At 44.2% G+C, this 13,145-nt stretch overlaps 1 protein-coding gene across 4 annotated transcripts in view; it reads right to left on the reverse strand.

Annotated features, from left to right (window-relative positions):
• LOC122792913 (CCAAT/enhancer-binding protein gamma-like) overlaps positions 1 to 13,145 on the reverse strand; it is a 94,224-nt gene that overhangs the window by 5,248 nt on the left and 75,831 nt on the right. The window contains exon 1 of one of the 4 annotated variants that reach the window (XM_044060475.1): positions 8,641 to 8,767. The exons of 2 other annotated variants lie outside the window; for them this stretch is intronic. The gene's annotated coding sequence lies outside the window, so the exon portion shown is untranslated. Of the gene's footprint in view, positions 1 to 8,640; positions 8,768 to 13,145 lie in introns of those variants that run through there. One more of the 4 variants, XM_044060476.1, reaches the window with a different exon arrangement.

Consider the following 13,145-nt stretch of genomic DNA (forward strand, 5'->3'; position numbering starts at 1 on the left):
CCACTGACTGAAAATACATACACATTTCATCTCTTGCTAGCTAGAGGACTGCATACAGAGTGAAGGTCACAGACCACCCCAGGGACAGACAGGGAAGAAGGCTTTGACAAATGCCTCACTCCAGAATTGTTTTACCTTGTCCACAGTGGTCAGTCATCAATACAGAATTACACACGGGACTCTCTTGCTGTGCCCTGCGCTAGGTACTGCCAAGGTGACTATCTTGTCTTTCATTTCTGGTGGCAAAACACAAATTTTGACATTTGCAATGGTCTCTCATGTTATGCATTTCCCCTAGACAGCAAAAGCATTGTCTTTGCTAGCTTTGCCTTTTAAATGAATAATATCTTCTTCTTTGTCTTTTCGGCTTTTCCCAGTTAGGGGTCGCCACAGCGGAACTCCAGTCCGCTAATGACTGGCAGTCGATTTTTATGGTGCCAAGTTGCCAGCCCGACGCCAAACCTTCAGCAAAGGCACGCCCATTCACGCATGTCTTTCGGAGGCCACTCGACCACGGGGAGGACATGCAGACTCCACACAGAAGGCACTCCAGCCCTGAATCGAACAAGAGAACCTCCTGCTGTGAAGCAACAATGCTACTGCTGTACCACTGTGGCTGCTACAATGAATGCAAAAACTTTCCTATAATGTATATCAAGTCTGGGATTCAAGTGTTATCAGATGCAAAAACAACTGGGAGGCACAGAGTTTTGGCATGCCCTCTCTATAGCCTGCATCTTGAGACTAGGCATTTTGTGTCAAAAAGAGAATTTCAAAAGTTCCCAACAACAACAGAAGACTTTAAAAATCAAACCTTTAAGTTCATTACTCCATTCCTTTAATATATGTACCCCAAATAAGAAAACAACAGCCCCACATCATTACATCACCTGTAGAGAACACAAATTTCTGCTGGTTCAGCAGACGTAATGGTTATTAATATATTAAAGATGGTGCATTAGAACATGCCAGAAATGTGGAGTTCTGCAACAATTTCCCTGCAAGCCTCCTTAAAATGTGAGCTTAATTCCTAAAAAATGAAGAAACCAAACAAAAAGTACAGTTTTGTACCTACCATAAATGTAGATGTCCGAGAGGTATGCATCTGCAGTCCTAACAAATGGGTTGTCCTGGCCTCAGGCAGCCCTTCGGTCGGCCGGATTCCAAAGTCTGGGTCTGGCCTCGGCTGATGTTGCTCTTCACCCGACGTCATAGCTGCAGTTCAGCGGGTATAAAGGCATCAGCCGACGCCATTTTCCTCAGTGTTTCTTGCCCCAGATGCCAGGTGCCCTCTAGGAAGGCTAAATTTGGATAAATGCAAATGTTTCCAAACAATAGAGAGCAAATAAAAATAAACATGTATATACATATATACAAACAAATACACCATAATAGATTCCCCCAGCTAGCTACAAGATGGGCAAATACCCTAGGAGTACCACAGAGGGGAAGGAGGGTGGGTAATCCTGACTGCAGATGCATACCTCTCGGACATCTACATTTATGGTAGGTACAAAACTGTACTATGTCCTTCAAGGATGCATCTGCATTCCTAACAAATGGGTAGAATACCATAGCCAAACTGGGGGAGGAGGCACTAAGAGTTTATGGTGTAGTTAAGATCCCTTGCAAAACAGCAGTGGCAAAACCTGCTCGGGATCTGGAGTATAAAGGTAGATTATAATGCTTGGCAAATGTATGCACGGAGCTCCAAGTAGCAGACTCTAAAATGTCTTTGGTAGCCACTCCTCGTAAGAAAGCTGTAGTAGTGGCTGTAGCCCTTGTGGAGTGAGGTCTGATGTTTTCTGGAGTTGCCTTTCCATGAAAAGAGTAACAAAATCTAATGCAATTTCCTATCCATTTTGAGATTGTTTGTTTTGAAATTGCTTTCCTTCCATTCCTGTTGCATATGCTACCAGAAGCTGGTCAGTTTTTCTATTGTTCTTGGTTCTGTCCAGGTAGTAGCGCAATTGTCTGTGTACATCCAAGGTATGCAGCAATCTTTCCCCCCTGTTCTGCGGGTTGGGGAAGAATGTTGGTAGGTGTATTGCTTGGTTCAATGATACCCTGGAGACCACCTTTGGCATAAAGGTAGGATTAGTTCTCATGGACACTCTATCCTGATGGAAGATAAGGAAGGGCTGTACTGCCATTAATGCCTGTAATTCAGAAACCCTTCTAGCTGAAGTGATTGCAAGCAGGAATGCAGTTTTCCAAGATAAGTACTGTAATTCTGCTGTTGCTGCTGGTTCAAAAGGGGGGAGTGTCTACTTTTCTAACATAAAGTTCAAGTCCCATGTAGGCAATGGTGGTTTCCTTGGTGGCTTTACATTTTTAATTCCTCTGAGAAACTGCCTGAGTAGAGGTTGAGAAAAGACTGGAGGATCCATGTTGTATTCTGCTGAAATTGCTGATGCATGAATCTTAATGGAGGAGTAAGACAGACCATTGTGGAAAAGCTCTGCTAAGTATTCCAGGATGTTAGCTATGTTTGCCAATGATGCATCTACTCCTTTTGTTGCACTCCAAATGAGATATCTTTTCCATTTTGCTGAATAAGTTTTCCTTGTTGAGGGTCTGCGAGCCTCCAAGATAATGTCTTTAACCCTTTGAGATAAATCTGGGTTATTTTTCCTTATGTAATGTTCCGAGCAGCTAGCTGCAGTGTTTTCAAGTTTGGATGCAGGATTTTGAAGTTGTTCTGTGTTAGCAGTAGAGGTAGTAGGGGTAGAGGCCATGCGTGTTCCCGGGACATACTCCTCAGTAGCGGGTACCAATGTTGCCTCGGCCAATCTGGAGCTATCAAGATGGGAGCTATCAAGATGATCCTCGGGTGATCTTCTTTGATCTTCAGTAACACTTTGTGCATCAAAGGAAGAGGTGGGAATGCATATGCTGTCAGGTTTTCCCAACTGAAGGATAGGGGGTCCACCTTCCAAGCAAGTGGGTGGTATGTCCTTGTGCAGAATTTTTTCAATTGGTGGTTGTGTGGGGATGCGAACAGGTCTATTTCTGGCAGTCCCCATTTCCTTGTGATGGTTTTGAAGATGTCTGGATGCAGCATCCATTCGTGGGCATCCGTGGTGGTTCTGCTTAAGATGTCTGCTAGTATATTTTCTTTTCCTGGCACAAATATGGCTTGGAGCTGAATGTTGAGGCTCAGGGCCACATTCCAGAGATCCATTGCCATCCGGCATAGAGGATATGAATGTGTGCCTCCCGGTTTGTTGATATACCACATAACTGTGGTGTTGTTCGTCCTTATCAGCAAATGACCCTGTTGAAGAAATGGTCTGAATGTCTGGATTGCCTGTTTTACTGCCAGCATCTCTTTTTGATTTATGTGTAGGTTCATCTGGTCTTGAGTCCATAAGCCTTGTATGCACTTGTCCACCATGTGTGCCCCAACCGAGGTCTGAGGCATCCGTGGTGATAGTCTGGCTTGGGTGAGGCCTGTGGAAGGGCAGTCCTTTGTTCAATTGACAGGCCTGGGCCCACCACTGGAATTCTTGTTTCAGGCATGGAATTATTGGAATTTGGGTTTCTAGGCTGTGCTTGTGCTGAGACCATAAATTCCTCAGGTACCATTGCAACGTCCTCATATGTAGTCTGGCATGTGGAATTAATATTATGCAGGATGCCATGTAACCCAGGGCTTGCAGGATTTTCCTTGCTGTAAGCTGGTTCTGCGTTGTTAATGCCATGAAATAGAGTGGTAGCTGCTTCTGTTTTTCTGCTGTGAGGAATGCCATCTGGTTTGATGTGTCCAGTTCTGCACCCAGGAAAGTTATCCTTTGGGATGGTATCAGCCTTGACTTTTTTGTGTTGACTGTGTATCCCAGGGCTTGCAGCAGGTGAATAATCTTTTTCAAATCTTTTGTTAATTTGTCTTTGCTGTCCGCTTGTAACAGGCAGTCGTCCAGGTATGGATAAATTTGAATTCCCTGAAGCCTGCAATGAGCAATTACTGATGCCAGGCATTTCGTGAATACTCTGGGCAGTAGACAAGCCAAAGGCAATGCTGAGAATTGATAATGCTCTGATCCTGCAAGAAATCTGAGGTATCTTCTGCAATTTGGTCGTATGGGGGCGTGCAGGTATGCCTCCTTGAGATCCAGAGTCACCAGCCAAGACTCCTTGCCCAGCATGGGAAGAAGTTGCTGTAGGGTCAGCATTTTGAATTTTGGAACAATGAGATATGTGTTTAGAGCGGACAGGTCGAGGATAGGTCTCCATTGGTTTTCCTTTCTTGGTACCAGGAAAAGCCTTGAATAAAATCCTTGTCCTTGTTCCATAGCCGGTACCTTTTCTATAGCTCTCATCCTTAGTAAGTGGTCTATTTGCTGTAGAGCGTTTGTCCTTTGGTTTGGAGGTAGGTTTGGCATTCCTCTCTTCCTTGGAAGAGTATGGAAGTGAAACCTGTAGCCTTTGTCTATTGTCTGTAAAATCCATTTGTCTCCTGTAATGTAATGCCAATTTACTGAAAATAAGGCTAGCTTTCCGCCTAAGGGTGCTGCCAGTTGTTCCCTGGTAGGCGGTTTCAGAGCCAAGTCACTGTGATTGTCCTGTGGAAGTGGTAGTGGCTGGATCTGTGGCAGTAGTTCTCTGGCTGTTAGGCTGCCACTGGCGTCCCCTGTAGGCACCTCTGGATTGACCTCTGCCTCTAGGGCGTCTATTTCTGCTTCTCTGTGCTCTGGTGGTGTCTGGAAAGAACCAATTCTTGGAAGGCCAGTTCCTACTAAACCTCGGAGGCTGGACCTGTAAGAAATCCTTGACTGTCTGGACAGATTTAGCTTTTTCTTCCACCTTCTTCAACACTTGCTGTGCAGGGGAACCAAACAAACTGTGCTTTTCCATGGGAGCATCTAGAAGCTTTGCCTTTACATGGTCTGGTAAGGATTGCTCTTTTAACCATGCATGCCTACTGATCACTGTACCAGTCATAGCTGATCTAAAGGAAGCCTCCAGTGCATCATAGCCGCATTTTAAGGAATGATTACTGACCTGCTGAGTGTTATGCACCAAATCCTGAAGGGACTTACGGTCTAAAGGTTCAGGCGAGGACAGTTTTTTAGTGAGCTGATCTAACAGAAATTCCTGATACTGAATTATGTGGAATTGACAGTTTAAGGCCCTAGCCGAAAGAGTAGCAGAAGTATAAACTTTTTTACCCCATCTCTCCAATGCCCTAGATTCTCTTTCAGAGGGGAGGGGGTTTTTGGCAGAGGCAGCTGCTACAGCTTTGGGGCCCTGTGAAATAGTTTCAGGATCTGCCTTAGGAGCCTTATACAAATGATAATGTGTGTCCGGAACCCTGTAGTATCTGTCGGGCTTAGCAGGGGCCGGAGGCAGTGAGTCAGGGGCAGTACAAGCATCATTAAATGCATCATCCACAACTGTAAGTACTGGAGGAATAGCTAAAGGCCTATGCTGTGGTAAATGTAAAAAGGTCCTAAGCCTTTTCCTAGAGTCTGAAAAATCCTGGCCCTGCCATTGAAATTGTTCCCTCATAGCATGCAAGGTTTCCCCAAAAGAAAATTCCTCAGGAGGAGAGGCAGAAGGTATGGAATCCTCTGCATCAGAGTCCTCATATGGAGAATAAGGGTCCTCTGGAGGATTTGTATGTTCTGAATCATCAGAGGAATAATCTGAAGAAACTGGCTCAGGGGGCTCTGCTCTAAGCCTCTTCTCTGGAGGTGGGTGAGAGGCCCTGTCAGGGTGAGACTGGGTTCCCCTGATCAAAGAAATGAGATCCTCTGCTAGACTAAGCATTTGAGTACTAGAGCTAGGCCTGTGAGAGGGGGCTTTAGCAGGCACGGCCTTTGAAGATTTAGCTGCTTTAGCCCTGGCAAAAGCCTTAATTGACATGGATGCAGGGGGCCTAGCAGCTCCACGTTGCAGGAGTAGATACATCTAAGGGGATAGTGTCTGATAAATCCTGAGAAACTGTAAGAGCAGGTGGATTTTCCGTAGCAGATTCAGCCATGCTGGAAGAGGCCTAGGTAGAAGGAGGCATGCTTTCGGCCGAAGGAAGAACCGCGGACTCGGTTTCGGCCGAAACCGAGACACTCACGGTTGGCTTAACCGCGGTTTCGGCCGAAACCGCGGACCGCGAGTGTTGGTCCTTTCCTGCGCTTTTAGCTAATTGTGAAGTCGAAGTCTCCGACGGCATGATATAAGCAAAAGCAGAGCCGAAAAACTCCTCTGCAAACTCCGACCGACGTCTAAGTGTCCGTCGGTTGAAGGAAGCACAGGCTAGACAAGCTGCTACGTCGTGGTCTGGGCCTAAACAACGTAGGCAGTAAGAGTGGAAATCTTTATGAGGTATTTGTTTCCCACAAGTTAAACAGTTATTCACTTTTTCTGACATCGGCTGAGGCAAGAAAGAGTCCCCAACGGGTACTTAGCTTTTAGAAGTCTTGGTAGTAGCAATCTCTGGTTCTGACCGACCGGCACTTGCGAACAGCTTCTGCTTCGGGCGCCACGCGGCAAGAAAGACTGGGGAAAATGGCGTTGGCTGATGCCTTTATACCCGCTGAACTGCAGCTATGACGTCGGGTGAAGAGCGACATCAGCCGAGGCCAGACCCAGACTTTGGAATCCGGCCGACCGAAGGGCTGCCTGAGGCCAGGACAACCCATTTGTTAGGACTGCAGATGCATCCTTGAAGGACATCTGCATACCACAACTTTAAAAGAACCACAAAAAATACTGATCTAGGCTCTTGTTCTATAATATACTGTTTATTCACTGCTTTCCATTTTTCAGGATACAAGTATATGGTAACAACTAAGACCACTATGACCGATTCACTGTACTGTTTCCATAATCATTTTGTTTTGTACATTTATATTTGCATGCATATTGGACAGTGACTGGTGCTCAAGCACTATAATTAAATATAGTTACATGCAGCTTTATGTTTGTGAAGGGAAAAAAGGTCAAGTTGTATAACAAATTTCATCATGTAGTCATGAGTTTGAGTCCTTCATGCTCCACTAGTATTATTTCTAACTTGCAGAAAGTTATTAAACCTGAATGGCATTCCCACGCCACCACTGAAAAGATGCACAAGTGACAGGTAGATCTTAAACGGTTAAGAAATGAAACAATGAATGAATTAAGACGAGACAGATACTTTGATAAACTCTGCCCTGCATTCCAGGCACTATGAAGACTCATTCTAACATGCCTCACATGCTTACTTGAAATTAGTTAACTGTTTGCATTCATTGTAGAATTAGGATTGCTTTAAATAATCAGGACAATCGGTGTTCAATTCACAATGACTTGGCAGCCTAAACATCACTCTCACACACACACACACACACACACACACACACACACACACACACACACACACACACACACACACACACACACACACACACTTTAAAATTAAGCCACACCTAAGTACTTGCTACTTGATTGCTTAATATCTACCCAATGTGCACTGCCAGCTCAGAGTTTTGTTCCAAAATAATCTCTTTTTCCATGTTCTAAAAGTTCATGTGAATTGGAATCCCTCTGTGAAAAGAATTTGTCACACATATTTCAGGTGTTAACTTTTTTCTCTCTGTTTTAAATACAGCACACTTCTTCCCCACAAGTGAGCTTATTAACTAGGCATGCCCATCTGGATAGAGCCAGTTCTCAGTGAACTAGTATGGAGCAAAGCTCATTATAGCACTAACATAGCATGTCCCTAGGCTCTTCCCCCTTTGGGTTTAAGGAAGCTGCACAATTTATTTAAATCTATCTTCCTTCCTAGTCAGGGACTGAATCAGTTTATAAGAGTCTGCCATGCTTAATCCTGATTCGCTAAAAATCATGCATGGCTTTTCATGTCAGTGCTGCAGGTAGTAAGAACACATCTATAGAAAGAAAAAGGGATAAGAGTTTGACTGAGGAGGAAGAAATATGAGATACACACTGAAGCAGGAAAAAGGTCATGAAAACCAGGCAGCAACAACAGAGGTGGCCAAAAATCACACTGCCCCAGCCAAGAGCTGCAGTGCCCTACTAGGGACTAACTGCAGTTCTGCCGGAAAACAAAACAAAACAAAACAAAACAAAAACACAGAATTTACCTAATCGAAACAAGTACTGCGGACAGCTAGCGAATTACTTCAGGAAGAAAAAGTGGTGTGTCCTTTCTTTAGGGTTTGCCACTGACACAAGAGGAACAGTTTGGAAAATGAGAGCACTACTATAATATTGGGGTGGGGGGTGCAAATGATAAACCTTTATGTTGCCCCCCTGTGAGAAATCCAGGCTGCATGCAGCATTCACCATAACTGTTCTGGGCTTGCACATTGTTTACTACTTTTCTCCACTACTTGATATCAGATAAACATCTGCCTATGCAGCTAGGCTCAGTTCCAGTGGAACATCTCAGGAAAAAAAAACAAAAAACTTTTCTTGTTTTAAACACATAAACCAGAAGTCAACACGCATACTTTTCATGACTTGACTCATGGGTGCCAGGAGTTGAATCTAGAAACCTACGTAGCCATATTACTCGCAACATGTTTCTCAGTCTAAAAAGCTTTCACTCGCTTTTTACCACCTTAAAATGTATTTGCTATTGGGGCTCAGCATCAAAGCAGGTTATGTAAACCAAAACAGCCTGCAAAATACCTTAACTCCATTAGCACAAACTATAGTCTGTTCCTTCTGCAACAAGTTCATAAACGTAAACTCTGCATTCCGCAACAAGTTCCTCCTTCAAAGGGAAGCTGACATTTTGTGTGATGACTGTTACAGGCTGTTTACTATAACATTTGCACGTCTGTCATCATTAGATTGTGTCATTTCCCATGAGATAAACATTCCCCCAGAAGCTAAACTAGTTACTAACTGTTGCATCATTCTCTGACTATTCAGACGCTTCAAACAAACATAACACTGGCTTTCTACAGCATGTCTACCAAGCAAACATTTATATTTCAGTGTAAAAATGCGATCTAGTGCTAACTCTATTAATAAGAAAGCAAACAAAAGCAAAAAGTGTGCTAGCGTGGGGAGTGAAAAAATCAAGCTAACTACACAAAGAACTTAGACAATGAATGAATAAATATTTCCAATTTAGGATTTTATAAGAATGAGATTGTGTGATGTTAGAGAAACAAGCAAAGGTGCTAGTGCCAAATGTACTGCAGTGTGTTTCTGCGTGCATGAGCACATTACAAAAAGTACAGTTTTGTACCTACCATAAATGTAGATGTTCGAAGATCCACATTGCTGCAGTCCTTACTTATGGGTAGTCCGCTGTCCTCGGTCGGCCCGAATACCAAAGTATTAGGCTGACGTCGGTCATGGCGCTGAGATCTGACGTCAGAGCGTCAGGGTATAAAAGCGCATGACCGACGTCATATCCTCAGTCTTTTCTTGCCCCAGATGTCAGAAGGCCCCAAAAGAAAGGCCACAGCCAAAACAGCATACCTCCCAAAAGCATGCCCAACAACAACCACCACCCAAACCATATAACCATGCCAAACTACAGTGGGGAAGGAGGGAGGGTAAATTGGACTGCAGCAATGTGGATCTTCGAACATCTACATTTATGGTAGGTACAAAACTGTACTATGTTCTTCATCTCACATTGCTGCAGTCCTTACTTATGGGTAGAATCCCAAAGCAACGGGAGAGGGAGGATGGAAACATCATAAAGCATTAGGGGCTGCTAAAATGCCCTGTAATATTGCAGTGGCAAATCCAGCCCTAGACTTAGAATAAAGAGGAAGGTGGTAATGTTTAGAAAAAGTATGTACTGAACTCCAAGTAGCTGCTTCCAAAATATCTTTTGTAGCTACCCCCCTTAGAAAGGCAGTAGACGTGGCAGTAGCTCTAGTGGAATGAGGCCTGATTCCAGCCGGAATCTCCTTGCCATGATGGGAATAACAGAAAGAAATACAAAACCCAATCCATTTAGAAATAGTCTGTTTAGAAACAGGTTTACCCTGAGAACCCAAAGCAAAAGAAACAAACAACTGCTGAGACTGTCTGAACTCCTTGGTTCTGCTCAAATAATAACGCAACTGCCTGTGAATGTCCAAAGTATGCAAAATCTTCTCCCCTTTATTTTGGGGTTTGCATAAAAAGTAGACAAATGAATAGTTTGGTTTAAGGCCACACTAGAAACCACTTTAGGCATAAAGGAAGGATTAGTACGCAGAGATACCCTATCCTTATGAAAAATCAGGAAAGGCTCTACTGCCATAAGGGCCTGTAACTCAGAAACCCTTCTTGCAGAGGTAATGGCCAACAAAAAAGCAGTTTTCCATGACAAATACTTTAACTCGGCCGTAGCTGCAGGCTCAAAAGGTTGTAGAGTAAGTTTTTCCAACACAAAATTGAGATCCCAAGCCGGAGTAGGAGCTCTACGTGGGGGTCTTATGTTCTTCGCCCCTCTAAGAAATTGCTTAAACACAGGCTGAGAGAATAAAGGAGGGTCACAGTCATAGTGAGCAGAAATGGCAGCATGAATCTTTATAGAGGAGAAAGACAAACCTTTGTCCAATAACTCAGTAAGATATTGAAGAGAAGCACTTAAATTAGGCCTGGAAATATCAAAGTCTTTCGCTTTGCTCCAAATAAAAAATCTCCTCCATTTATCAGCATAAACTTTCCTTGTACTAGGCCTTCTGGCCTCCAAAATAACATTCAAAACTTGTTGTGGAAGCTGAGACCCTCCAGGGTCTAAAACAGAATACGCCAGGCTGTTAGATGCAGAGACTGAATCCTGACATTGAGGAAATGATTGCCCTCTTGAGACAAAAGATGCGGAATCAAAGGTAGAGGCCATGGAGGCTCCCCATTACTAAACTCCTCAGTAGTGGGTACCAGTGCTGTCGAGGCCAATCCGGCGCTATCAGAATCATGGATGGCTTGTCTTGTCTGGCCTTCAAGAGTACCTTGGGGAGGAGAGGCAGAGGTGGAAAGGCATAAACATGAAGATTGCTCCAACTGAATGATAGAGCATCCACCCTCCAAGCTGTGTGATGAAACATTTTTGTGCAAAACTTTGGCAACTGGTAATTTAGTGGAGAAGCGAACAGATCTATGTCTGGAGTCCCCCATAACACTGTCAACTTTTGAAATATTTGAGGATCCAATTTCCACTCGTGAGGATCCACTATTTGTCTGCTCAACACATCTGCTAAGGAGTTCTGTGCTCCTGGTAGAAACCTTGCCTGAAGATTGAGGTGTAAACTGAGAGCAGTCTCCCACAAAATCATCGCTTGTCTGCAAAGAGGGTATGAATGGGTTCCCCCTTGCTTGTTGATGTACCACATGACAGTAGTGTTGTCTGTTTGAATCAACACCTGCCCTGGGAGAAGTAAATCCTTGAAAGCCATTAATGCAAATTGGACTGCTAACATCTCCTTCAAGTTGATAAGCAAATGTTGAAGTCTGACAGGCCATGTGTCTTGCACCCATTTTCCATTGAGGTGTGCTCCCCAAGCCGTGTCCGAGGCATCTGTCGTTAGAATCTGACTCGCCTCTGGTCGGGTCACAGAGAGTCCCTTGTTTAGGTGACATTCCTGAGCACACCACAAAAATTCCTTCTGAATGCAAGGTATTATCTGAATGACAGTGTCTAGATCCTGGCAGTGTTGTGTCCACACATTTTTGAGATACCATTGAAGCTTCCTCATATGCAGTTTGGCATTGGGAAGCACCACAATACAAGATGCCATGAACCCCAAGGCTTGAAGGACTGTCCTTGCAGTCAGCCTGGACTGTAGAGACATTTGATGGAAATAAAGAGAAAGGCTTCTTTGTTTGTCCGGGGTCAAAAAAGCCATCTGGGAAGCTGTATTCAGTCTCACACCCAGAAAGCACATGTCCTGAGAGGGTACTAGACTGGACTTTGTTTCGTTCACAGAATACCCTAGGCATCTTAACACTGCCATCACATACTGTAGATGATGAAGTTCGTCCTTGTCCTGTGCAATAATCAGGCAATCGTCCAAATAAGGATAAATCTGTATTCCTCTTAACCTGAAAAAGGCTATCACTGGAGCCAGGACCTTTGTGAACACTCTGGGCGCAGTAGATAAGCCAAAGGGCAATGCAGAGAACTGATAATGTAAATCTCCAGCCCGAAAACGCAGGTACCTCCTGCAACTGGGCCTGATAGAAACATGAAGATAAGCTTCTTTGAGATCCAGAGTTACCATCCAGTGATCTTTTCCCAACAGGGGAAGTTGTTGTAACGTCAGCATCTTGAACTTTGGAATGTCCAGGTAAGTGTTGAGGATAGATAAATCCAAAATTGGCCTCCATGTGTTCCCTTTCTTTGGAACTAGAAACAGGCGAGAATAAAAGCCTAGGCCCACTTCTGACAGAGGAACTGGCTGTATAGCTCCCATTTGAAGTAGTAAAGAAATCTGTTTGTGGGCCTCTATCCTTTGCCGAGGAGGAACGTCTGGCATGCCTTTGAAAGGAGGCAAAGTATGGAAATAGAACTTGTAGCCTCGGTTTATAATGTCCAATACCCATTTGTCCTGGGTGACTAAAAACCAGTTTTGTTTGAAAAGAGCTAACTTTCCTCCCAAAGGGGCTGCCAGGCAAGAGGAATCTGGCAGCTGAAAATGCCGGTAATTGGGCCTGCTTACGAAAGGTCTGGCCCCTGCCCTCACCTGCAGACTGTGCAGGTGAACTCCATGTTCTAGGTCTGAATGAGCTCTGAGCTCTGCCCCTACCACATCTAGATCTGCCCCTGGACTGAGAATCAGAAGAAGGGTACGTCCATCCCTTAGTAGGCCAATTTCTACTAAACTTTGGAGGTTGCACCTGCAAAAAATCTTTAACAGTCTGCATAGATTTAGCCTTGTCTTCCATTTTCTTTAATACTGACTCCACAGGAGGACCAAACAAAACTTCAGACTGTAAAGGGGCATCCAGAATTCTAGTCTTAACATGCTCTGACAAATTCTGATCCTTAAGCCAGGCGTGCCTTCGAATAACTGAACCAGTGGCAGCCACCCTGGAAGAAGCCTGTAAAGCATCAAAGCCACACTGCAAAGAATGCTTACCCACCTGTTCAGAGACATGTACCAAATCCTGCAATTCTTTACACTCTATGCCCTCTGCTAAAGCATCCACTTTAGATTTCAGCTGAGAAAGGAGGAAATTCT

Source organism: Protopterus annectens, chromosome 2.part0 (assembly GCF_019279795.1).
Source record: "Protopterus annectens isolate FY-2018-M chromosome 2.part0, PAN1.0, whole genome shotgun sequence".
NCBI lineage: Eukaryota > Metazoa > Chordata > Ceratodontiformes > Protopteridae > Protopterus > Protopterus annectens.